This window comes from Choloepus didactylus, chromosome 17 (assembly GCF_015220235.1).
Source record: "Choloepus didactylus isolate mChoDid1 chromosome 17, mChoDid1.pri, whole genome shotgun sequence".
Lineage (NCBI taxonomy): Eukaryota > Metazoa > Chordata > Mammalia > Pilosa > Megalonychidae > Choloepus > Choloepus didactylus.
Genome location: NC_051323.1, coordinates 466,582 through 493,976, shown reverse-complemented (window position 1 = coordinate 493,976; position 27,395 = coordinate 466,582). Strand labels below are relative to the sequence as shown.

At 46.3% G+C, this 27,395-nt stretch overlaps 1 long non-coding RNA gene across 2 annotated transcripts; it reads right to left on the bottom strand.

The window, feature by feature from the left end:
* Positions 1-8,341: 8,341 nt before the first annotated feature.
* Positions 8,342-27,010, bottom strand: LOC119512526. Of its 2 annotated transcripts, none has more exons than XR_005212399.1 (2): positions 26,791-27,010; positions 8,342-10,520 (listed from the first exon to the last, which is right to left on the bottom strand). It is a non-coding gene; the product is annotated as an uncharacterized LOC119512526 (long non-coding RNA). The 2 variants fall into 2 exon arrangements; XR_005212398.1 differs by having other exon boundaries at positions 26,843-27,010.
* Positions 27,011-27,395: the final 385 nt, after the last annotated feature.

Below are 27,395 nucleotides of genomic sequence, written 5' to 3'. Positions count from 1 at the left end.
CATGCCAGCTGGGGTCCTCCCACAACTCCCTCTGTCATATTTCTACTGGGTGGTCTCTGTATGCCAGAGCTGCTATAACAAATACTTTATAGTGTTGGGCTTAAACAATAGGAATTTATTGGCCAACAGTTGTAGAGGCTAGAAGTTCAACATCAAGGTTTTGGCAGGATCATGCTTTCTCTGAAGTCTATAATGTTCTGTGCTGGTTTTCTGACAATCCATGACTCAATCTCTGCCTCCAACATATGGCCATCTCTCTACCCTTCTGTCTCCTCCTCTGGTGTCCAAATTCCCTCTGCTTATAAGGACTCCAATCACATTGGATTAAGAGCCACCATGACTCTGTTTGGCCTCACTTTAACAACGTTAAAGGTCTTACTTACAGATGAGTTCACATCCACAGGTCCAGACTTTGGGCTTTAACATTTCTTTGTGGGGGACCTGATTCCATCTGTAGTAAGTGTCATCTTAACTTCCAGAACAACCCAACCTTCTCTTTTGAAAACTCCTTATGAGAGCACAAGTTTGTGTGGGGCCTCTTTATTGAATATCACCATCACAAAATCTTTCATGTGAACTCACATGGTAAAGTGTGACTGGTATTTATGTTTGTACAAGGCACTGTCAATTCAATACCCTCTGTAGGTGATGAGGTCATCACTGTCTCCACCACAGTCCCCTACCAGTGAGCATGATTGCTTAGGTAGTACTACTCAATAACAGTGGGAAGCTCCTCCACTCCACTGAGTACTAAGGTATGTTTTAATTCTGGTGGCTGGATTCTGAGGAATTTCAGTTCAACATGCCATTTGGCTTTCCCCAAATATCTCTACTTGAAGCCTGGAAGGTCACAATCAGTCAGCAGCAAAAAAATACTTCTTTTAAACAAATTAATCTGTTAAACAAATAAACAATCATAAATGCACAGAGCCCGAAAAAAATGAAGTTAAATGGCCATCAATGTGATGGCAACATTCCTTGCCAGCTTGGCCAGGTAATGGTGCCCCATTGCTTATTCAAGTAAGCACTGGCCTTGTTGCTATTGTGAGGACAATTTGTGGACTTAAATCACCAGTAAGCTGATTGCATCTCTGGGTGATTACATCTACAATCAACTGAGGAAATGGCCTTAAGCAATGAGAGTCATCTCTTCGAATCAGTTGAAAGCTTTAAAAGGAGAAATGATGATTTCAGCTGCAGAAGGGAGAATTTCCATCTCTACTTCAGCCACCTAGCTCTGCCTGGGGAATTCATTGAGAACCTTCATCCAAGTTCCCAGCTTGCAGCCTGCTTTTCCAAATTTGGACTTGCCCATCCCTACAGTCACATGAGACAATTTTTTAATCTCATTATGTTTACAGATATCTCCTCTTGCTTTTGTTTCCCTATAGAACCCTGACTAATATAATTACCTACCATACCACAGAGAGCTTTGTGTATGGATTTGAGATACTTTTTCTTTTTGGTCTCCATCCCTATTTCCCCTCCCTCACAAGCCCCAGAATATTTTTATTTATCTGCCTTTCCTCAGGTTTGGACATTCTACTACTTCTAGCTTTCTCCTTGTCAAACTGGATGGGGAAAGTTGGCCCTCCAGGTCCCTTAGAGGAAATACTCTACAAAGTGATAATATTGGTAATAACAATACAAGAAGCTTCCTTCATTCTACTTTGGGGCCTTATTTTCTACCTCTCTGTATTTCCCATTTTTCTCCTGGCAAAGGTTTGGTAGGTAGAGGAACCACACTCCACTCAGAGAGAGAGGTTTGAACCCCCTTTCCACCACCTACTAGGCCTGTGATATTGGGAAAATAATCAACTTCTCTAGCTGTCTGTTCTCTCATCTCATGAAACACAGTTGTTCACACCCATCACTTGGGGTTCTCTGAGAATTAGATAAAATGGGTATTGCAAGGGGGTAGGGGCAAGATGACAGCCTAGAGAAGAGTGGAATTAACTGGGAACAACAAGTAAATAATCTGGAATAACTGCTGGCAGACAACTGTGACTCTCCACACATAAGACACCAACCTGGATTGGGTGAACTGCCTGAGACCACAGCATGGAATCTGTAAGTAAAAGCTGCAGAATTGCACCAAGAGCCCCTCCCCCATGGCAGGCTTTGCTGCAAAACCTCACTGTGGTAGAAACTAGCAGCACTCTCTGAGCCAATGAATATAGCTCAGCTGAGCTCCAACTGGGGTTTTAATTAACAAATGTGGACTGCTCAATACAAGCTACAAACCCCCAACAAGCAGGCAGAGGCTTTTAATGATGACTGACATTGAAAAATACCAGAAGACTCCTCTGACCTTGGAGGGGAAACCCAGAAGACCAAGTGTTAACCTCTGGCTGATGAGTGAATCTGGGGTGCTGTGTACTGGCTCCTAAAGGGGGTTTTCTGTCCCTTTTTCTCTTTCTCAACCTGAGGGGCTCAGAAGAGAGAGTTGCAGCCATTTTCAGTTCCCAGCACTGTGACTCAGACAGGGGAGGAGTTAACAGAGTCAGGGAGACAATAATTCAAATGCAGATGAAAACTCCTGAGGGGGTTTATCTTCTCTAAGAAGGTGGGGCCTGGCTTTCCCTTTAGAACCAGACCCCAGAGCCTGGGGGAAAGCAGCCATAACAGAAACTGAAGGGGCCACATCTTCTTACACCAGTTGGGAGTGACAGGCTGACAGGTGCCAGACTTAGGAAAGTCTGTCACTTCTCTAAGATACACCCTGAATATAGCCCCATTCTGAGACCTGAACACATTCTGTTCTGGGAAAATCTGGAAATGGGTAACCAAGGAAACCAGATGCCTAGACAACAGAAAACGACAATCTATACTAGGAAAAATGAAGATATGGCCCAAAGGAACAAACTTACACCTCAATAAAGATATAGTTGAGATATGGTTTCACTTTAAAGAAACAATCTATTAAAGATTTTCAAAGAAAGATGCTAAACAAAATCAAAAACAAAATGAACAAGTTCAGGGAAGATATAACAAAAGAGACAAACACTATAAAGAAAACACTCAGCAAACATGAGGAAGAAATTGAGAGTTTGAAAAAAAACAACTGGCAGAATCTATGGAAATGAAAGGCACAACAGAAGAGATGAGAAACACAATGGAGACATACAAAAGCAGATCTCAAGAGGCAGAAAAAAAAACACCCAGGAAGTAGAGAACAAGACACCTGAAATCCTACACACAAATAACAGATAGGGAAAAGAATGGAAAAATATGAGCAACATCTCAGGGAATTGCAGGATAACATGAAACACATGAATGTACATGTCATGGGTGTCCCAGAAGAAGAAGAGAAGAGAAAAGGGGTAGAAGCAATAATAGAGGAAATAATAAAAATTTCCCATCTCTTATGAAAGACATAAAATTACAGATCCAAGAACTGCAGCATACCCCAAACAGAACAGATCTCAATAGGCCTACGCCAAGACACTTAACAATCAGATTATCCAATGTCAAAGACAAAGAGAGAGTCCTGAAAGCAGCAAGAGAAAAGCGATCAATCCCATACAAAGGAAGCTTGATGAAACTATGTGCAGATTTCTTAGTAGAAACCATGGAGGTAAGAAGGAAGTGGTGTGATATAGTTAAGATACTGAAAGAGAAACACTGTGAACCAAGAATCCTATATCTGGCAAAACTGTCCTTCAAATATGAGGGTGAGTTTAAAATATTCTCTGGCAAACAGACAATGAGAGAGTTTGTGAACAAGATACCTGCACTACAGGAAATACTAAATGGAGCACTACAGACAGGAAAAGACAGGAACAAGAGGTTTGGAACACAATTTGGATGATGGTAGCAAAGCAATGTAAGTACACTGAAACAAAGATGACTGTGAGGATGGTTGAAAGAGGAAGTTAGGCACATGTGGGACACCAGAAGGAAAGAGGAAAGATAGAGACTGGGACTGTATAACAGTGAAACCTAGAGTGCTCAGCAATTTTGATAAAATGTACAAATATGTTTTTGCATGAGGGAGAACAAATGAATGTCAACCTTGCAAGGTGTTAAAAATAGAGTGGTATAAGGGAAAAATACAATCAAAGCAACCTAGGAACTATAGTTAACAGAAACTTTGTATTATGCTTCCTTTAATGTAACAAAGGCAATATACCAAAGCTAAATGCCTATAAGAGGGGGACATAAGGGAGCGGTATGGAACTCTTGGCAATGGTGATATTGTCTGACTCTTATTTCTACTTTAGTTTAATTCTACCTTTCCTTTCATTGCTTTTTAGCTGTCATGTTTTTTTCTTTCTTTCTTTTTCTTTTGTCTCTCTACCTTCTTTGACTCTTCCTCCTTCTTTGTGGGAGAAATAGAGATGTCCTTATACAGATAGTGGTGATGGTGGTGAATACATAAATACATAACTATACATGGAACCATTGATTGTTAACTTAGGATGGAAAGTATGGTGGGTGCACAAAATCATCTTTAAAAAATGAGTTGATAAAGAAACCTTGAGGGCACTACATTGAGTGAAATAAGTTAGATAAGGACAAATATTGCACTGTCTCACTGATATGAACTAATTATAATATGTAAACCCATAGACATGAAATGTAAGTTAATAGGATATAGAACAAGGCTAAAGAATGGGGAGTGGTTACTTACCATGAGCAGAATGTTCAACTAGGTGACAATAGCATGCTATTGTGAGAATAACTAATGTTATTGTGAGAATAACTAAAGGTGTGTGAATGTGGTAGAAAGGGGAAGCTTAGAGTCACGTATCTCACCAGAAGGAAAGTTGGAGGTTAAAAGATGGGAATGTATACAATAGTGAATCTTGTGGTGGACAATGTCCATGATTAACTGTACAAATATTAGAAATCATGTTCATGACCTAGAACAAATGTATGAAACTATAACTGGAAGCTAATAATAGAGGGGTATATACGGAAAAAATATACCTATTGCAAACTATGTACTACAGTTAATGGTGTTTTAACATTCTTTCATCAACAGTAACAAATGTACTATACCAATACTATGAGCCAATAATGGAGCAGGAATGGTTAGGGCAGAGGAGGAATTGAGTTTTCTTTTTCATCTTTATTTCTTTTCTGGAGTAATGAAAATGTTCTAAAAATTGGAAAAAAATTGTGTTGATGGATACACAGCTGTATGATGGTACCATAGGCAATTGATTGTGCAGTTTGAATCTTTGGATAATTGTATGGTATGTGAAAAGTCTCAGTAAAATAAAATTTTAAAAATGGCTATTGAGAGCATTCCAGGTTTCACCATACCAGAGTGCAAATTAGGGCTCTTTTACATTAATGCCACAGATCCTGATGATCCAGGGTTCCCCTGCTCCTACACAACCTCACTCCCATGGAGGGGGACTCTCCATCTCCACCCAGCACATCTCAGCTTCAGCCTCTCTGGAGTGGTGGATTCCTGACCAGCCCCAGAAGCCCAGAGCGGATCCTGCCATCCCCTTGTTCTCTCCAGTCCTAGTTTTCTTCATGGCACTTTGGGATTCATACAGCATAAGGGATTTAAAACAGAAGGAGTGACTTTCTGCTTGTGGCTCCACACAGTACTCCTAGCCCAGGCTTACACCCTCTGGACCCCTGTCCAGGGATTACTCACCAGCCCACCATGGGGTCTGCCTCCCTGGACTTACCTCCCTTCCAGGTGAACTGTCAGAATGATGACACTCCTGAATTCAGGCCCAGCAACCACAAGGTCGAGGGAGAGGAGACATCCCTCCTGTATGGGCTCCTCTTCCTGAGACCCCATCACTTGAATCCACCCATTTCTTCTATTCTGGGATCTTCATCATCAGCCTCAGGGATGCTTCCTCCTCCTCTGGCCATATTCAAGCAATCATATTTACACAGCATGTAACAAACAAACTCTGCCATTGAAATGTGAGTATTGAATGCCTATCATGAAGCCCAGCATTGGGTGTGTCTTCACTAAATTAGGGGAATTATTCTTAGCATGATGACCATCATCCATGCATGCCTCAAAGCCTTGGGTCATTTGAAGTGCCATACAGCAAAGCTATGGCTTGGATGGATAGATGGATTGAAGGAAGGATGGATGGAAGTATGAATGAATAGATGGATGGATGGATGGATAGATGGATGAATGGATAGAAGTTTGCATGGATGGATGGATGGAAGGATGGATGAATGCATGGATGGATAAATGGAAGGATGTATATGGATATATAGATGGAAGGATGAATTGGTGTATAGACAGAAGGATGAAAGGAAGGATAGATGGATAAATGGATGGAAAGTTGCATGGATGGATGGATGGATAGATGGATGGAAAGATGAATGGATGGAAGGGTAGGTGGATGGGTGGGCAGGTGGAAGGTGGGGGGGTGGATGGATGGATTTTTAGTTGATTTATGGTATGGTCTGCAAAAACCAGGGCTATCTTAGAAGCCCCCTCAACTTCCACCTTTGGAAGAGGATAGAATTATATGGGACAGACACAGGTTAAGCAGAAACAGAACAGACAGCTAAGGAGGGAAGACTACACACATACTTACAGGAGATAGAAAGCCAAGCTTGTGACCTGCCCCTGGAGGAGGGTCTCAGTGCCCACAACAATCAACATGGAGGGTAAGAGGAGAGGGGAGAGTGGGATCAGGTGCTCCTCTGACCCAGCACTGCCCCAGGGTGTGTGTGTGCCAGGGCAGGAGGTGCTTTTGAGGGCTTCCTGGTTGGGGAGTAAGAGCCAGTTAGGTTCAATTCCATTCAGTGCTGGGAGCTGTGGCTGGGGAGAACAGTACAGGGAGCCTCTGTTCTGGTCCCTCAAGCCTCAGGCAGAGTCACAGGGATCTTTTTCTTGATCCTTTCCTCAACATGAGTGTCCTGGCTATTAGACACCACTTAGTGCCCCAGACACAGCCCACAGGGTGTTCTCTTCCACCTGCCTCTCACCATCCTGGTGGCCCACTGTCAGCATGTGCTTACTGTCTGGGCTTCAGTGCCTGGCTGTAGGTGGACTCAGCAGCCCCACACAGCCATTACTTGCCAGATTGCTGTCTTATTGTTTCTATGTCCCCATTTTCATGTGCTGACTTGGTGGCTGCATCCATACCCTTGGCTCATCGCTTTGGGCTCAGTCCTGAGTACAGCCCTGGAGTCCTGCTCCTATATGAGATGCTTCTCAGCCTTCTCTCTCCCCTCTTGTCTTCTCTTGGCACTTGGTATCTGTGCTGAAACACCTGACCTCCCATTGTTCTGGTTGAATTTTACCTTGGAGTGTCTTGGCCGACTTTTTGGCTCCTGCTCCTCTCTTTGCAGGGTCTCTCTTGCTTTCACAGCCTCACCCAGCCATGGCTGTGACTTTATCCAATCACTGATGCACATATCCCATGGAACTGGCTGAGGACAGAACCTGGAGAACACCCCTAGGGACCCCCCTCCAGAATGGCATCCACCCACTAAGCAGATCTCGTGTGCCCCTAATTGATTACACCTCCTTGCACCGTTTCTCTGTCTGGTCTTGGATGACATGCTCCTGGTGTTTACTGAAGTGTGGTGCCTTCATGCTGTCTCCTTCCCAGTGGGTCAAGGATGGCCAGGCTGGGTGTTGCCCTAGGCTGGCTGTGTGGGGTCCTTTTTCCCTGCTGCTCATGGAGCTTCTTTCCTGGGCCTGATCTCTTTCCTGGCAAAGATGCTGGGTGTGCAGCCATCCCTGAGGGATGAGGGGTCTCCTGTCCTCTGTTAGTGGCCTGTCCAAGCTGAAGTAGCCCTCTATCCACTGTGGAAAGTCTGCCTCCCCAGCAGCACAGCACTGCCCCTCACTTAACCCACCAGCATGTCCCCCCCTCACTCACTTCTGGAGCAGGGGGGGGCAGTTGTAGAGGTAGTTCAGGGAGAAGGGGACAGAGAGCTAAGCTGTGTGATGAAGGGTTTGATTTTTCCCCTCTGCTTCAGTTGCTTCCTCCTTACACCTCCAGTACATTATGGTATTAAGAATTCAATTCCCTATTCAATGACAAGCACATCACAGGTACTCAGTGAAATCATTTTGAGACAAAGGTAAATTTTGGTTCAAGGACCCAGTACAGACTGGAGAAGGGGTGTCACCCCAAGTCTGGGCAAGGGTCATCCACTCAGGGCTTGTGCTCCAGTGCTTTGCGTTCCTCCTTGGGGCAACATTCACAGCCATGGGCTTTGTAGGTTGGCAGCATTTTATGGCAAATGACCAGCAGAAGGCAGGAGAGGATCTTGGGCACACTCACTGTCCCCTGATTCCTGGATTTTGCAGAGCTGTTCTGATGGCTCTTGTTTCTATTTTATTTTATTTTATTTTATTTTATTTTATTTATTTAAACAAAATAAATTATTTTATTTTATTTCATTTCATTTTATTTTTTGGTGGACTTCACCTTGAAACAAAGGACTCATGGTCAAGGAGGCATTGGGGGGTTGCTCTGGTGGCCATGGTGGGTTGGAGTCCCAGTTCTGTCTCTTATCTGTGGATCCTCCATTAGAAAAATCCATTTGAGTGCAGTTTTCTATTCTAATGAATGGGGATAAATAAGTTAGAATGTGCAGAGCTGTCATCATTAGGATCCCAGAAAATAAAGAGTGTGAAACACACAGCTTTGTGTGTAATAGCTCATGGGCATAAATTAACTTGTGCTCCTTCCTTCCCCCTAATGGGGACCCTGGCAGGGCTCACAGCATTGGGCCAGCATGTTTTGCACTGAGGGGAGCCTTGCTGGGGTCTCCACACCCAGGGAACAGGACCTGCCTCAGCTGGGGGAGCAGAGCTGTAATGTCTGGGTGTGTGTGTGTCAGGAGTGTGGATCCTCAGGCCAGAAGGTCCTTAGAGGACTCAGCATGATCCTCATGGGAGGCTGTGAGGGCCTCACACACCAAGGCCAAGGGGTCCCACGTTCTGCTGGGTCCTCCTGTTCTAGGGCCTGGGTCCTCAGAGGACCGTAAAGTCCTTCTTCCTGTCACCATGTCTGTCACCCACAGCCTCAGTCCCAGCCAGCACCTGCCTGGGACTGCATTGCCACATTCATTGCTCTCCTTGTGGGCTCCATGCACACCCAGACTTCTTGCCTTTGGTGGTTTCTCATTGGGGTCACTTGGGGTCCAGGGCTGGGCTGGAGAGAGACAATAGGCTCATCTTGGGGGCATCCGTGGTCCAGTGGGAGAGGTGGGGTAGGGGCAGCTAAGTCTGTCCATGGGAGGACTGTGACCCAAGCCTGGAGAGAAGCTCCCATGAGGGGCTCTTGGGGTCAGAGGAGACAAGGGCCATTCCTGGGGACTGGAGGGACAGACTTTATAAAGGAGATTAAGCCAAGGTGGCAAGAAAGGCACACAGGAAACAGACATGTCAAATGGAGAGGGCCCAACATTCTAGAGAGGGGACCCCACCACCCCACCCTATGACAGCAGCTGCTCAGTCTGGAGCAGGGGGCACAGAAGGGGAGCTGGGCACAGAGCATCTGCACTGAGGCCTGACCATGGACAAAAGTGACCCCTGAGTGTTTTGGAGCAGGCCTGTGACATGCTCAGAGCAGAGCATGGGGGACAAGTCCCCTCTCTCTCCAGCAGAGTGGTAGCTGCTAGTTCCCTTGTTGGTCCTGCCTTAAGATGGGGTCCTGGTTCCAGCTCCTGGTGGTCTGGCAAAGCTGACCCTCTCCCCAACCACCTGACTGGAGGATGATGCCCCAGGGGCATGGGAAAGGAAGGCTTGGTTCTGACTGGGGAACAGATGAGGCTTCACAGGGCACTGAGAAGAGGCATTCCCAGAAATTGCAAATAGGGGGTGGGTGCAGGGTTGGCAGGGAGCTCATGGCAGGGCAGAGGGTTCTGGGTTGGGAAGTGCTCAGATGCGTTGATCCCCTTCCTTTAACAGAGGACCTGCTCATGCCAGGCTTCATCATGGGCCTTCTACATCCACTTTGTTTAGTTGGCACAGCACCCCAAGAGGAGACAGTTAGCAACTCCACATTATCTGTTGAAAGCACCCAGTATCCCTGAGGGGCAGCACCTGCCCACCCAGGTCATGGAGAGCAAGGTGCAGCCAGGCACCAGGCCCCATTCACGGTGCTCCGGGGCCCTGGCAGGTGTCTGGGAGGATGCTGGCAGGAAAGTGCAGGTGGGGAGGGCAGTTCCTGGGGCCTCTGGGGAACACAGTAGGGAGTCACCTGGAGAGAGGAGATCCATCTTGTTATTGGCAGGGGACCCTCCAGTCCAGTTGTGAATGGGTTTTTGACACATCTAAATCAGGATGAGACAGGAAACATCCCCTTTGCTGCTTCATGACTTGCCTAGTGTCCAGGCAGTGGTCAGTGAGGATCATGGAGATGCCCATTCCATCACCTGTGCACCCAGCCTGCTCCTGGCCAGGGCACTTGGCTGTGAGGCTCCCTCTTCCGGGTGCTGGAAGCTGCCACAGTCTGAGTGTCTGCAGCCAGCATGGCTCAAACCCAACAGCCAGGAGCCAGGTCCAAAGTCCCCAGCAGCCTGTCCTCACCCTCCTCATGGTGCTCCTTCTGTGTGGCCTGTGGAAGGCACAGAGACAAAGAACATGAGTGCCTGAGCCTGGGAGGACAGTCCCAGACCCAACAAATGTGCACTGGGCACCTGGACATGGGTGGGGTCCACTCTGCCCACTCTGCCCAGGGTCCTGAGTTGAGCAGCTGAGCAAGTCTGGGACTGTGAGTGGCCGTGACTCCGGGGGCCAGGACAAGGGTGAGGACTGGTCTCTGGGTCCTTCTCTGTGCAGCTCTGGGGCTGGGCCAGGTCACAGCAGCCTCACTGGGCAGAGGGCAGGTGTGGGCTCCTCCAGTCCATGCCCTCCACTTCCTTCTGCCCCTCCAGAGAGCCAAGTCCACCAAGAAGGCTATACCCTGTGGCCCTGATGACACCAGCCCCACTGCCATCCTCCTGGCCCTGCAATCCAAGGTGGAGCCAAGTCGCCATCCCCTGGGGACTCTGCTGTGAGGAAGCTCCTGCCACTCGGGTCCCTAAGGCTTATCTCCCCACATCTCCCAGTCTTCCCAACCCTGTACCAGGTGCCACCTCTCAGGGAAGCCAATTACAGGTGGCAGCTTTCCTGCTCATCCCTGTGACACCATCACACTCTCAGAGACATGCAAGGGGATTGCTGGGTTCAATAGCAGAAAATGTAAATTGAGTCCCATCTACTTCTAAATCAAGTGACAGAAATGTGCCTAACTAAAGCATTGTTTTTTGGGTCTCTTTGTTGCAGGAGATGCATTACATTAAAAAAGGCCACAAATTATTTGAAGCCTCTCCCATTGTGAGGTGGGGTCTAATTTCCCTTCCCCTCCTGGGGCACAGGCCATCTGACACCCTGAGTTTCTGTCTCCCCAAGCCACACACGTCAACCAACCTTCTCTCTCAAGGGCCTGGTGGTCAATTGTGGATGGGGTCAGGCACCCTTCCTTGTGGAACAAAACCCTGAATCTCTACCAAGATTCCGAATTCTGGCAGTGCTGTCTTTAAAACACATCCAGCAGGGCCAGGACTAGGGTAAGGAAAGCAGGGCATCAGGATGCAAAATGTAAGGAGGCCCTCATGCTAGATGTAAGGAGGCCCTCGTTCTAAAAGGTAAGGAAGCCCTCGTTCTAATGTAAGGAGGCTGTGCCAGTTTGTATATATTATGTCCCTCAGAAAAAGCCACATTCTTTAATGCAATCTAGTGAGGGCAGTTTGATTAAGCTTTTTGATTAGTGGGGGACATCTTGATTGAGTTTCCATGAAGATCTGACCCAGCCCATTCAGGGTAGGTCTTGATTAGTTTGTTGGAGTCCTGTAAAGGAAGCTCTCACTGACAGCAGAGTAGGAAAATGCCCTGGATATGCTAAGCCAGGACACACAGACATTAGACACTTGGAAGTCGACAGAGTTGCTTGCTTTGAGATGCTAGCCCAGACTTTGCTCCAGAGAAGCTGAGAGAGGACACAACACCCCAAGAGCAGCTGACAGAGACTTTTAGAGAGATGCTTGGAGTTGAGGGCAGAAGGACACTTGGAAATACTAAGCTAAACATGCACAGGAACTGAAAGAGTTGCTGAAACACAACCCAAGACTAGCAAATGCTGGCCACATGCCTTCCCAACTGACAGAGGTGTTCTGAATGCGATCAACCTTTCTTCAGTAAAGGTATCCTCATGATGATGCCTTAGTTTGGACACTTTTATGGCTGTAGAACTGTTAATTTGTAGCCAAATAAACCTTCTTTCATAAAAGTCAATTCATTTCTGGTCTTTTTGCATAATGGCAGCATTAGCAAACTGTAAAAGAGGTCCTCATTCTAAAAGGTAAGGAGATCCTCATTCTAAATGTGAGGGGACCCTCATTCTAAAATGTAAGGAGGCCCTCATTCTAGATGTGAGGAGGTCTCCTTCTAAAATGTAAGGAAGTGCTCACTGTCAGGGCTCTGCAGGTGCAAGTTGGCCCTGTGTGAGCCTCAGGTGAGTGACCCTCAGGTGCATGAACCTCAGGTGTGTGAGCCTCAGCCAAGTGCCTGCTGGCCCTGGCATCCTCAGGTGTGCGTGGCCCAGGTGTGAGGGCTTCGGCACTCCTGGAGGTTGGTGCATCCTTCCCATCCTACCTCCTCCCTGGGGGCAGACAGGTGGGAGGTAGAAGAGAAATTGCCTCTCCAGGGCCACCTAGTTCAGTGCAACACTGTCCCACTTGCATCACCATCCAGCAGAACACGTGGCCCCAGGGCCCTTGCCCTGAGCTGGGGATGGAGATCAAGGAGCTGACAGTTTGACAATGGAGAGGGGATGAAGGCCATATACTCGGGGCTTCAGTATCACATGCTCTTAACACAAAGAACTGCCCTTGTCACTGGCTGGGCTGACCTTACCCATGCAGATGAGGTGGATGCTTTTACCCCGTCCCTAAGCAGGCTTTAGTTTCCCCCCCTCTTCATTCCTACCTCAGTATCCCCAGTTACCCCTGCCCCCTCCAGCTGGACAGAACCCCATTACCAGCCTCCTGGAGCCCAGCCCACCCCCTCCTCTCTCCCACAGCCCAGCGCAGTGCACAGATTCCACCCACAAGCCCTCCCTGTCTCATGCCCTTCCCCTCCATCTCTGCTCCTCCTGCCAGGGTGGGTGGGCTTCAGGCTTTTCCCTCCATCCAGCCCTGGGTCTCTCTTTCCACAGTGGCTGTGGCTTCTGAGGTCACCTTCATGAGCTGTTTTTTCTACTTTTGGCTCATCAGAGAGGAGGGACCCCACAGCCAAAAGCCTGTGGTGCAGACCTGGGCAAGGCAGCTTCCCTCTAAGCTGCTTCTGTGCATCCTGAAGCTCTGATCACAGAGTCTGGCTGGTGGGCTGTGGTTGAAGTAGCAGGAAGCCTGAATCCAAAAGGCTGGTCTTTGGCTCCTCAGGCAAGTCATAAACTGATCTGCTTCCTCTTCTGGAAAACAGGGTCATACAGACTTGCATCACAGAGTGCTGTGGGTGTCCAAACTTAGCAATCATCGAGTGTGTTGCAAAGGTGGACACTGGCTGATAGAGTAACCAGGAGAGGCAAGCTGTCCCCCAGCACTCTCGAAGGGCAGGAGAGGGTCTGTGCTCATCCTTTCCTTCTGTTAATGTGCATTTTTATTGTAGATAAAGAGCTTTCCTCTATTCATCATTTCTCCTTGATTTTCCTGTATCAGTTCCTTCTGCCAGGTGTGTTTGGGATATAAATGGTCCAAAGCCTCATCTCTCTCTGCATCTCATGTGCAACACCCCCTCTATACCCAGCCAGGACTCAAAGTGGCTCGGGCAGGGGCTGGGCTTGGCCACATCTGTGAGCTGATTGCTGAGGAGGATAGTCACCACTTTGGGCTGCAGCCTCAGTGCTGCTCTGCCATGTCATATTGGTTGTTCCTCTTTGTCTTCAAGGAGTTCATATCTCCTACTGGTCTTTGGGGTCTTCAATGATGCCCTAAGTAAGGATGCACCAGGCTTATGACACTGACTGGGGATGGGTCAGAAGAGGTGTTCAGGAGAAGAGGTGACAGCTGTGCAAGTGAAGGCTGGATTTGCCCCATGTTTAAGACTATGGAGATGTTGGAATCACTTGCTATTGAATCCACTGAGACAATAAGGTCACAGCAGCAGGTGTCCCTAGCTTGGGACAAATTGTGGCAGATGCTAAGCACAACAGGGAGGTTCACCTGTCTGCTGGAGAGCACTTTAGCCAACACATAGGAGCCAAGGCTCAAGATTCCATAAAAATGGTCCAGATTTGATGCTAGAAATTTTGGGCATCCTATTAGAGTATAGTGTGATATGCGGTACCCTCCAAAAAAGTGACTTCCAAAGCATATTTGCGAGGAATACTCCAAAGGTGATTGAGTCCACCCATTCTCTCCTAGATTCTCAACATGAGTCATCCACTAAAAGGACCAGCCAAGAGGTCTGTTTGTTTTCCCTTGTGGAAGTGCCCTGTGGTGGATTGCCATAATACCCCCAAACCTTCACCCTCTGGGTGTCTGTACCCTTTGCTATGCAACTTTGCAGTCCCTGACAATGAGGCAAAGCCTCTTTCCCCAACCTTGCACCTGAGTTCAGCTTTGGCCAATGGGCTGTTATCAGACATGATGGAAGCAGAGATTCAAAATGGACTCATGTATCAGGCTGCTCTCTTGTGCCTCCGCCATTACAATGAGCTCATGCCAGGCTCACCAGGGGGAGCATGAGAGACATAGAACAGAGTCATCCTTCCAATCCCAGCCAAGGCTGGCCCAGAGAAGCCACATCCAACCCATCTTAGTAGAGTTGCCTAGCATGGCCCAGATGTGTGAGCAATACAGGCTTATTGCTATATACCAGTAAGATCTGCAGTTGTTGCACAGGATTATCTTGGCAAATGATAACAATACATCCACTTTAGAAAAGTGCGGTTTCATGGTATAATTGACACACACTACTGATATTTAAACTGTACAGTTTGACTAGCATTGGCATATGTGTATGCCGATGAAACCATCACTACCAATCTAGATAATGAACACATCTATCACCCAAACATTTCCTTGTACCTCTGTAGTCCTTCCCCCTTTGCCTCTTTCCTTGCCTCCAAGCAACTACTGATCTGATTCTAGTCACTAGAGATTAGTTTTCATTATCTAGAAGTTTATATAAATGAAATCATAAAGTATGTACTCTTTTTCTGCTGTCTGTTTTCACTCAGCATAATTGTTTTGCAATTCATCCATGTAGACTGCACCAATAGTTTGCTCTTTTCTATTGCTGATTGGTATTCAGTGGTGGTTTCTTATGGATATTTGGGTTGTTTCCAATTTTTTAACTAATAAAGCTACTGTAGACATTCATGTTCCAGTCCTTGCATGGAGGCATGCTTTCATTTCTTTTGGTAAACACATAGGAAAGGAATGGTTGGGTTATATGGTATGCATTTGTTTAAGGTTTTAAGAAACTCCCAAACTGTTTCCAAAGTGACTGTACCATTTTATGTTCCCACATGATGTGTTTGAGGTGCCCATTCATATGCATCATTGTCCATGCTTGGCAGAGAGTCTTTTAGTTTTAGGCATTGTAATAGGTATGTACTGTGTCTCATTGTGGTTGTAATTTGCATTTCCACAATGACTAATGGTGGTGAACATCTTATGTGCTTATTTCCCATTTGTATCTCTTCTTTGTTGGAGCATCTGTTCAAATCTTTTACCTTTTTAAAACAGTTGGGTTGTTTATTTTTATTGAGTTTTAAGAGTTCTTTTTGTATTCTAGGTACTTCTTTATTTGATATATAGGATTTAAAAGTATTTTCTCCCAGTTTGTGGCTTGTCTTTACATTCTGTAACTGTGTATTTCAAATAGTGAAGGTTTTAATTTTGATGGAGTCCAATTTATTGGTTTGTTCTTTATACATTGTGTTTTTGGTATTATATCTAAGATTTCTTAGATATAATTGCTGATGTTTTTTTCCTGTAGTCTAGAATTTTTACAGTTAGGTTTTATATTGAAGTCTATGACCCATTTTGAGTCAATTTCTATATATTGTGTAAAATATAGATCAAAGTTCATTTTTAACTTATGGATATTCAATTGTTCCAGTATCATCTGTTGAAAAAATGATTCTTTCTCCACTGAATTGCCTTTATACCTTTGTCAAAACTCAGTTGTCCATTATATATGTGGGTCTATTTCTGGACTTTCCTTTCTGTTCCATTGTTTGATTTGTCTTTCTTTGTGTCAATACTGCACTGCTTGATTTCTGTGGCATTATAATAAGTAGATCTTGAAACCAGGTAGTGTTAATCCTCTAATTTTGTTCTTCATTCACAAAGTCATTTTGGTTATTTTAGGACCTTTGCATTTCTGTGTGGATTTTAGAAACAGCCCATTAATTTTTAGAGAAAAGACTGCTGGAATTTTGTTGGGATTGTATTGAATCCATAGAGCAATTTGCAGAGAATTGATATCTTAAAAATTGAGTTTTTTGACCCATGAACAAAGTATATCTCTCCATTTATTTAGCGCTTCTTCACTATCTCTCTGCAATATATTTTAGTTTTCAGTGTACCTAAATCTTTCATGTCTTTTGTAGTTTATCCCTAAGAATTTAATGGGTGTTTTTTTTATGTTATTTTAATTTGTAGTTTTTAAAATTTTATTTTCCAATTATTTGTTGCTAGTATATAAAAGTACAATTCATTATTGCATCTTTATTTCCTTCCTTTCTTCCTTCCTCCTTCCTTCCTTCCTTTATTCTCTACTGAACTGGCCAGACCTATAATGCAATGTTGACTAGTTGTAGTGAGAGTGGACATCCTTGTCTTGTTCCCAATCTTAGAAGAAAAGCATTCAGCAATTTTCTTAGGTTGAGAGACTTTCTTTCTATTACTTTTGCTGAGAGTTTTTATCTTAAAAAATGTTGGATTTTGTCAAATGTTTTTATGTATCTATTGAGATGATAATATGGTTTTTCTGTTTTGTTTGTTAATATGATGAATCACATTGATTACCACACGTGAAACCAACCTTGCATTCCTGGGATAAGCTCCACTTGGTTATGATATATTATCCTTTTTATATATTTTTATTTGATTTGCTAAAACTTATTTAGAATTCTTGCCTTTGTGTTCATGAGGGATATTTGTCTGTAGTTTTATTTTCTTGTAATGTCTTTGTATAGCTTTTGTATCAGAATAATGCTGGTGTCATAGAATGATTAGAAGTGTTGCCTCTTTTTCAGTTTCCTGGAAGACTCTGTATAGAAGAGGCATTATTTCTTCCTTCAAGTTGAACAGACATCCACAGTGCATTGCTACTACTGACAGTATTGCCTCCCACCTAGAAGGGTATCCTCCATGTAAGGACCCCCATGTGAAATCACTTTTGGTTCTTGATGTCAGGGACACCTGAGGTATTTGCTCCTTATTCTTTCTCTGGGTTCTAGGACATTGTCTACTCACTCTTCCACATGGAGTCTTTCCTAGCATGCAAGCATCCACCAGTGTTCTCTTCCCTGCACCAGACATGCTGTGCTTCTTTATCTGACCTATGACTTGCCTTCCTGGGTTCCCTCTCCCAACATCTGTCACTTATATCTGACTGCATCCTTTTTGTTCATAGCCTTCTTCAGAGAGTTGAGCAGAACCAAGAACAACTTGGAAGAACTGTCAGCTCATAAAAAAAAGAATGCAGGGCTGTCTTCTTCCTTGTGGTTTGATTACTACTGTCTGTGTAGAAATAACCAGGTTCCTGTGGACTTGCCTTAACAACCAAAGCTCAAAACATGCAGAAAAATCTTACCCAATGTGAGGCCTTTCACAGTTTTGCCCCTTCCTCCCTGTCATGGATTGAAGTGTGTCCCCAAAAAGATACATTGAAGTCCTAACCCTAGTACTTTGGGCTGTGACCCTATTTGGAAATAGGGTCATTGCAGATGGAATTTGGCAAGATAAAATGGGGTCATATTGGAGTAGGGGGCCCTTAATCCAATATTACTGGTGTCCTTATAAGATGAAGAAATTTGGACCCAGACAGACAGAGGGGGGAACACCAGGGACAACTCAGGCAGGGAACACCATGTATTACTAGCAAGTTTCCACCAGATGCCAGGAAGGGGGCACAGAAGAGTTTTTCCACACACTTCTGAGGGAGCCCAGCCCTGCCAACACCTCAGTTTTGAACTTCTAGCTCCAGAAATATAGCTATGAGGAAGACATTTCTGTGGTATACAGCCATCCGAGTGTGTGGTACTTTGTTACAAAAGACCCAGAAAACTGAGACACTTGCTTTCCAGCCTCATGGGTCACATGTTGCTTTGCACCTTTTCTTTGATCTTCTCTTTCCATCCCACAAGAATCAACCCCCTTACCTGTGTGTCCTCTAAAATTGACCGGCACTGACTGAGAATCTATGTGTCATGTAGTTTACTGCATTAGTCATGGCTTTACTGAATCTTTAGAACCCCATTGGGTGGGCACAATTTAATGGATGATTAAACTGAAGTTTAAAGAAGTTAGGTGACTTGCCCGAGATCACAAACCCAGATCTTTTGACTGTTTCCTGAATAAAGGAATCATAAGCAAAGTTCCAGATTTCTTGTCCTAAACCTAAGAAGGGGGACACAAGTATAGAGGAGTTAAGAATGACATGATTGCCCCATATCAAATTATCTTTCCATGGTAGGAACATGGAAGAGAGGAAGGGATATTCAGTTTTCTCAATGGGACAATCAGATTGACTGGAAAAGGAAAAAGTCAACCTCAACTTGGAATATCTAATCACACAAAGTAGACTTGAATGGGTAATCAGTCCACCTGTGTGTGTGTTGCACTGCATGATGCTTTCTTAGATGGCAGGAGGTGTTTACAGATATCTGTTTAAGTGGGGCAGAAATTAGCATGGAGGACCCAAAACAGTTGTTTCAGAAGCATTACTTTTCTTGAAGGCTTTGAACAAGGTTAAGGTCAAATTATGCATTTGCCTTACTCTTTAAAAAATAATGACCACAGGAAATGGTTGGGCAAGATGGCAGCATAGAGAGGACTGGTATCTACATAGTCCCCCTGGAACAACTACAAAAAAACAGAAACAACTTGTAAATAATCCAGAATAACTGTGGGGGGACAAACAAGACCATCCACTCATCATACACCAACCTGAATTGGGAGGAGTGCCCAAGATCACAGCATAAAATCTGGACCTGAGCCTGTTCTGGTCTGGGAAAACCTGATTTGGATAACCAAGGAAAACATGCCTAGACAACAGAAAATTACAGCCTACACTAAGAAAAACAAAGTTATGGCCCAGTCAAAGGAACAAACGTACACTTCAACTGAGATACAGGAATTTAAACAACTAATGCTAAATCAATTCAAAAAGTTTAGAGAAGACATTGCAAAAGAGATAGAGACTGTAAAGAAAACACTGGGCATATATAAGGCAGAAATTGGAAGTTCAGAAAAACAACTAGCAGAATCTATGGAAATGAAAGGCACAACACAAGAGATGAAAGACACAATGGAAACATACAGCAGCAGATCTCAAGAGGCAGAAAAAAACGCTCAGGAACTGAAGAACAAAACAGCTGAAAGCCTATGTGGAAAGGAGCAGATGGAGAAAAGAATGAAAAAATATGAGCAATGTCTCTGGGAACTTAAGGATGAAACAAAGTACAATAATGTACGTATCATTGGTGTCCCAGAAGGAGAAGAGAAGGGAAAAGGGGCAAAAGCAATAATAGAGGAAATAATGAAAATTTCCTGTCTCTTATAAAAGACATAAAATTACAGATCCAAGAAGTGCAGCGTACTCCAAACAGAAGAGATATGAATAGGCCTACGCCAAGACACTTAATCATCAAATTATCAAATGTCAAAGACAAAGAGAGAATCCTGAAAGCAGCAAGAGAAAAGCAATCCATTACATACAAAGGAAGCTTAATAAGACCATGTGCAGATATCTCAGCAGAAACCATGGAGGCAAGAAGGAAGTGGTGTGATATATTTAAGATACTGAAAGAGAAAAACCAACCAAGAATCCTATATCCAGCAAAGCTGTCCTTCAAATATGAGGGAGAGCTCAAAATATTTTCTGACAGACAATGAGGGACTTTGTGAACAACACACCCACCCTACAGGAAATACTAAAGGGAGCACTACAGAGTAATAGAAGACAGGAGTGCGTGGTTTGGAACACAATTTCAGGAGATGACAGTAGAACAACAATGTAAGTACACTGAACAAAGATAACTATGAATACAGTTGAGAGAGGAAGGTGGGGAGCATGTGAGACACCACAAAAAAGGAGGAAAGATAAAGACTGGGACTGTGAAACTTGGTGAAATCTAGAGTATTCAACAATTGTGATAAAATGTACAAATATGTTCTTTTATGAGGGAGAACAAGCAAATGTCAACCTTGTAAGGTGTTAAAAATGGGGAGACATTGGGGGAGGGATGCAATCAACATAAACTAGAGACTGTAACTGATAGAATCATATGCTTCCTTTAATGTAACAAAGGTGATATACCAAGGTAAATGCAGATAAGAGGGGGGGATAGGTGAGGCATGTTAGACACTTGACATTGGTGTTGTCTGATTCTTTACTATTTTGATTTAAGGTTATTTTTCCTTTTCCTGCTTCCTAGCTGTCATTATTTTTTCCTCTTTCTTTTGCCTCTCTACCTTCTTTGACTCTGTCTCCTGCCTTGTTGAAGAAATGTAGATGCCCTTATATAGATAATGGTGAAGGTGGTGAACACATATATATATATGACCATACAGAGAACCATCGATTATTTACTTAGGATGGAATGTATGGTGAGTGAACAAAACCATCTTAAAAAAAAAAAAAAAAAATGGGTTGATGACAAAACCTCAAGGGCAATATACTGAGTGAAATAAGCCAGACACATAAGGACAATTATTGCAGGGTCTCACTGATAGGAACTAATTATAATATGTAAACTCATAGACACGAAATATAAGGTACCAAGATATAGGATAAGGCTTAAGAATGGGGGGCGGTTGCTTAGTATGAGCAGAATGTTCTACTGGGATGAACTTAAATGTTTGGAAATGAACAGAGGTGTCGGTAGCAAGATGTGAGAATAACTAACAGTGCCAAATGGTGTGTGAATGTGGTGGAAAGGGGAAGCTCAGAGTCATATATGTCACCAGAAGGAAAGTTGGAAATCAAAAGATGGGAATGTATAAAACTGAATCCTATGGTGGGCAGTGTCCATGATCAACTGTACAAATACTAGAAATTGCTTCTGTGAACCAGAACAAATGTATGACAATACAATTAGAAGTTAATAATAGAGGGGCATATAGGGAAGAAATATATACCTATTGCAAACTGTATACTACAGTTAGTAGTATTTCAACATTCTTTCATAAACTGTAACAAATGTACTATACCAACACTATGAGTCAACAATTGAGGGGGGTTAGTTAGGGATAGGGGAGGATTTGAGTTTCCTTTTCTTTTTTTCTTTTTTCATCTTTCACTTTATTTCTTGTCTGGAGTAATGAAAAGTTTCTAAAAATTGAACAAAAATTAAGTGTGGTGATGGATACACAGCTGTATGAGGGTACCCAGGGCCAAGTGATTGTACACTTTGGATCTTTGGATAATTGTATGGTATCTGAACAATCCCAATAAAAATGAAAAAAAATAAAATAAAATAAAAGTAATGATCACACCAGGGTTTTAAGTGCATCTTTTCTTAGTCTGTATTAATACAGCACATCTCCAGTTTGAATGGAGTGAGGGAAGGAGTGGGGCTATTGGAACACAGCCCTGTCCTTTAAGTACAGAGGCAGGTTAATGGGTCAAAAACCAGGAACAAAATAAACTCCCTGAGTGATTCCAGTTTGATCCAAAGTGTTTGATTTGTGACTAAGCACGTTAGCCTGACAAGCAGGGCTTGCTTGGAGCAGCTTTGTCTCAACCCCCTCATTTCTTCCTTGGCTTTGTTGTGCCCCTGTCCTCTGGAGCTGCACGCCAATAGCATATGGATGTTCCACTGCATCCCTGCTGTGTGATATGGCAGCCTGAGGTTCCAACACCAGACCTCTGGTTTATGGCTTGTGACCTCTTCTGGCTACTTAAAGATTCTGAGCCTCAGTTTCCTTGTTTTTAAAATGATGCCAATCTCAGCTCTCCAGACCTCCCAGACTTTTGGAGTTACAGCAAGTTATAAAGCATTTTGCCTATCATGCATGTCTGGATCCATAAATAGAAGGTCCTACTATGTTTGTTCCCTCTAGAAAGGTGTACAGCTCTGTCTGTCCCCAGAGGCCTTCTAGGAATGGGTTGGATAGAAATGGTTGTGAAAGTGCCATTTAAGCCTTCACAACAAGCTCAGGGACAGAGAGTGAGCAGCCAGGTCACATAAAAGTGTCTTTAGTTTTGGTAGATGTTTGGTGACCCTTGACTACTTACTTCAATGTAGCTGTGTCACCCTCACCATGACCCTGGGACAGCATGACTGATGGTGGGGGCATGAGGATAGACAGAAGTGACTCTGAGCAGGACTGTCTGGTGCCCTCAGTGTGCTTTGCATCCTGCATCCTGAGTCACCAGGATGTGAAGAGACATGTTCCTTAGCCCCCATTTTTGCAAAGGACACAGTTATGAAGCATGGGGTTTCTGGAATAGGCCATCACCCATTCAACTTGAGCCTCTGGTTCCTGGCTCACAGCCAGCAACATGCTTCACTCCAACCCCCAACCACAGTTTCTCCATCTATACTATGGGGAAAATGATGGCGATGCTTCCAAGGGTGGTTACAAGCACTAAATGAGACACTACATTTAATGCAGGTAGCACAAGGTTTGGCCTGTGGTAAATACTCAAATAATAATGTTAATTATTAACTGTTAATTATTGGCTATTATTCCCCAGATCTGAGAAAAGCCTTGAGTCTTGCTAGTGAGGAACCTCAAGTTTCAGTTCCCTTCAGTTTCAGGAAATCTGGGAGGAAGGGGGCTCCCTAAAATGGTCCAGAGATATTTCAGGGCAAATATCTTTGGGGGAGGCCAGGGCCCATCTGTGTGCAAGGACATGGCCTGGAGAACAGAGTTTTAGCCCCAGTGGTCAGGGCCTGGGGCCATGGGTCCCCTCCCCCATCTGTAAGGCCCTGAATGGAGGGGCTCCTGCAGGTGAGTCAGGGGTGACAGGGGGAGGGGAAGTTTACCAAGAGTCACCCTTGGGCAGAGGACTGCAGAAGTTCAAAGGGGCCCCAATCCTGCCTTCCAGGAAAAGCGGCAGAGACCAGCCCCCTGTGACAGGCCCTTTCCTCATTTTATGGAGGGTGAAACCCCTGGACCTTGTGCTCTCCCAACCCAGTTAAAACCCATCTTCCCCAGTTTGAGCCTCCCCTGAGGTCTGGGCCTCCACCTCAGCATATCCTCACCCTGTCTTCAGGGGAGCACAGCAGGAGCCCTCCAGGAGACACTGAGGGGTGTTCTAGCAGCCAACAACCTGTCCAGTTGTGTCAGCTTCTGTGGGGTCACCTGGGGCCCACGTCAGCAGCAGAGAATCTCCAAGACCACACATGCACACTCACAGACACACACACTCAGGCACACACATTCACACTCATATCCCCATGCACAGACATGCACACTCGCATACACACAACTGACACACCTACACACACACAACCCTTACATATAAACACAGATTCACATGCTTACATGCACACACACACACACACACTCACACACTGTCACACACACACAGTGCCTTTCCAGGCCCAGCAGGTAAAGCAGGTGTGTGAAGCCAGCCAAGTGTAGGACAACAGGCCAGGGCAGGGGTCAGTGGGGGGAGGTCTGTGATGACCAGAAAACCTCATGACTGGGTCCAAGGGACAGAGTTTCCTAATTTTGTAGACCCTTCCAGCTGGATGGAGTCTGCCCATGGCCCATTTGCTTTGCTTGGCCGTGGTCCTGCCCTGTCAGTGCTCCAAAACCACTGGTGGGGAGGGACTGCGCTGGGAGTCTGGCAGGAAGGGCCTGTGGGGCTGCTGGGGGTGCAGTTGACAGAAGCTCAACCTGGAGGGCCCAGCGTGAAACTGGACAGAGTCCTCAGAAAGCTTCATCCAGAGAGAAGGAGACCAGATCCACAAGCAAACACTCCAGGGTTTTCTGAGGCTCAGCCACAGGCGTTTGTGGTACTGACGGAGGCACCCGGGCCCATGACAGCTCTGGACACTGCCCACAGCCTTGCAGCCTGACTGGTCTCTGCAGGTGGCTCTCAGGGGCCCTTGGCTCAGCCTTGCTTCTGCAGGACCCACACTCCTCCCCCAGCTAAGTCTCAGCCTCTGCTTCAAGTCTCCTTTCCTTGCTAAACAGCAGTGATTCTGTCTGTAAGGCCTGGACTTGTCAACAGAGGATTTCAATGAAAGAGACTCAGGGCATAAGGAACTTGCAAATCTCACACACTGGAAACAGGCCAGAAATTCAGAGATGGTGGGAGAAACTCGAGATTGGCCCTGGAGTGCCCAAGCCCCTCTTTAGTTTTCACTCACCCCCAGCACTCGAGAAAGCCCACGCAAAATGATTTGAAAGCCTGGCTGTTAGAAGGGAACTCATGGGTTATTTTTATCCTGTTTCTCCCATCAGAATGAGGTGGAGGCCCATCTCTCAACATCAATAGCTGCTATCTGTGCAAAGATAATAGTTAAGAGGGGCTGTGTGCACAGGTTGCAGAAGGGGAGCTACAGACCCTCCCTCTGCTGAGATAAATCAGCCTCTGAATCTGCCTTTAGCCAACCCATTAGGAGAGTAGGTATAGACATCTTTGATCGGCTTCCCAACAGGAGGGAGCCCTCAACTCTGGTGCACTGAGGCAACTCCCATCCCTGCAGGCTGGGGACGGCTACTGTGATACCTGATGCTGGGGAGGAGTAATTTATATTTTTGGAAACCAAGACCAGAGGGGGATGGACTCAGGAGCCACAGCAGGGGTCCAGGACTCAAACCCCAGACAGGGGAGCCCTGCTTAGGGTCCCCTTCCCCACCCAGGATGGGCTCTGGGGCACCAGTGGAGAGTCCCTCATGTGGAAGCGACACAGTGGTTTGCAGGGAGGCTAGGGCTGGAGCTCCATTACCCTCATCCATTGGGTCCAACTCCAGACCATCTCCTGGTCCCACTGGGCAGGGCCTCCTCTCTTGGGTGCAGGCTAGGCTTTGGTCAGAGGTTTGGCCTTTGTGCAAGGCTGGCCTGTGGTGTGACCTTCATCAAGGTCACCTTCCCCACATGAGCTTGGTTGCCACATCTTGTGAAAGGGGTGGGGTGGGACTAGAGGATTCCTAATAGCATTCCTGATCCTGTCTCCAGGCCTAGATGTGGGAACAGCCCCTTCACCAGCCCACCAGTGGCCCCAGCCCAGCCCCTCTGGAAATGACCCAGATCCCTGCTGGGCTTGGGAATGTGCCATGGGGAATCTGCCCAGGAGGTTTGCTTCCTTATTTCCATTTATCTGTGTTGTGTTCCTGCATCCTTGATCCTCCCACATACCCTGGCCAACAGGTCTAGTTATTCTCATTGCACAAACTCCAGAGGGCCCAGGGCCTCTCCCCAGATCACACACCTGGTAAGTGACAGGGCTGGTCTGTGACCTACAGAGGGTGAGTTCACACTTGGGGACCTTCCCCAATCAAGGGGTCCATGTGGAAGCTTTTGTCCCATGGCAGGGAAAGATCGATGAGCAGTGTAGGCCTCTTCCTTGGTCCCCAAGGGATAGTGGGGGGCCTAGGGTTAAGAGCTCAGAATGTGCCTGCTCCCTCCCCCAGCAGGGATCCTGGCTGTGCAGGGGGCAAGGGGTTAAGGGCCAGGGTCCCTTGGGGAAGTGAGCAGGTAGAGCTCAGATCAGGGCTGGTGCTGGTTCCACCATCTACCCTCCTGGTGAGTTGAGCAGCTATGAGAACTGGGTGGAGGACAGGGGCAGGGGCAGGAAAGCCCAGCCTGGGAACCCATTTCCTCTCTAAACCCACAGTGGGTTCTCACATCCAAGCAATAGAGGGGGAGGGGGCTCTGTTCTACAGTGTTTTCTGTTAATGGGGTCCAGGGGCAGCCCGAGGGAAGCCCTCTAGCTCTGGCTCCATGGGTTGGGAACTCTCTCTCCTTGCAAAGGGGCTGTGGTTTGAGTAAAACAAGATGAGCCTCAGAGCCTCAGTTGACCATTTCATAACTGTGAAGCCAGGCATCCAACGCCACATTTGCCCAGCTCTTTACACCTTCACTTCCAGTCCCCCGTCTCCTGCACCCCACAACAGTTTCCACAGGAGACAGGCAGACCCCACTGCCTCATTTCACATATGAGGGCCCCGAGTCCATCCCCAAGCAGGCACCCCAGCTCCCAGCCCTGAAGCCCACCCCCTGTGCCTGCTGCTTCCTGCCCGGCAGTGTCGATGGGGATCTTGGAGAGGAAAGGGAAGGACAGGTGTTGCTGGGTGTGCCTGCCTTCACCTCAGCCCACAGGCTCCCACCTTGGGCAGCTCAATCTGCTGTGCCCAGTGCCCTGGGACCAGCAGCAGGGAGGCAGGTCTCACCTGCAGCTGTGGTGATGCCCAGAAGCCGGCAGGTATATTCCAGCCCCGTCCAGAACACCTGGAGCTTCATGGTCCTGGGGCCGGGGCAGAGTCCCTGCAGGGCAGGCAGCAGAGGCTCTAGCCCTGGGATGCTCTGGTGGCCCCTCAGCCGGCAGGATCTGTGGCTGCTGGCTCAGGGACCCGGAGCCCCCAGGCTCTGCCTTTCCACATTGATCTTGGCTGCCACAGCCTCCCTGAGTTGTGAACAGGGCTCACCTTCCCGGCTCCACTGCCTATGTCCTTGCCGGGTGCTCTGCTTGATCATTACCTGGGAGGAACGTCCCTGCTGCTCCAGCAGCCCTGCCCCGGGCCTGGAGGCTCCGCGGCCCCAGCGCTGCACTGCGGCGGAGACCAGTGTGATGAGGTCTGGGCTGGAGGCAGCTCAGGAATTAACAATTTCTGGCTGGGAGGAGGGAGCTGAGCAGGGATCCAGGGCTCCTCCTGGGGCAGGGCAGGGAAGGGCTCACCTAGACCTGACACCTGCCCGGGGCCCCAGGGAGCGTCCAGCCCTGGAGGTGTCTGGAGGTCTGTGTTTGTGTGTGAGTTGGATGGGGGATGTGTCTTTAAATCACCAGTGGACATAAGTTTCCAAATGAGTTCCCAGCTTCATCCTTCTGCTTTAGGTGGGTTAGAAAGCTTTGCAAGTCTGTAGCAGGTTTGGACTCGGACCAGCATGTACTTAGACCAGGCCTGGGCCACTGGTGGAGCAAACTTGATTTCCCAACATGCACCCTATGTGGGATGTGGGGTTCTGTTATGATTCTTGGGGAGATGGTTGCTATGTCAGTAATTAACCAGGTGACCTTGGGGAAATCCAAAGC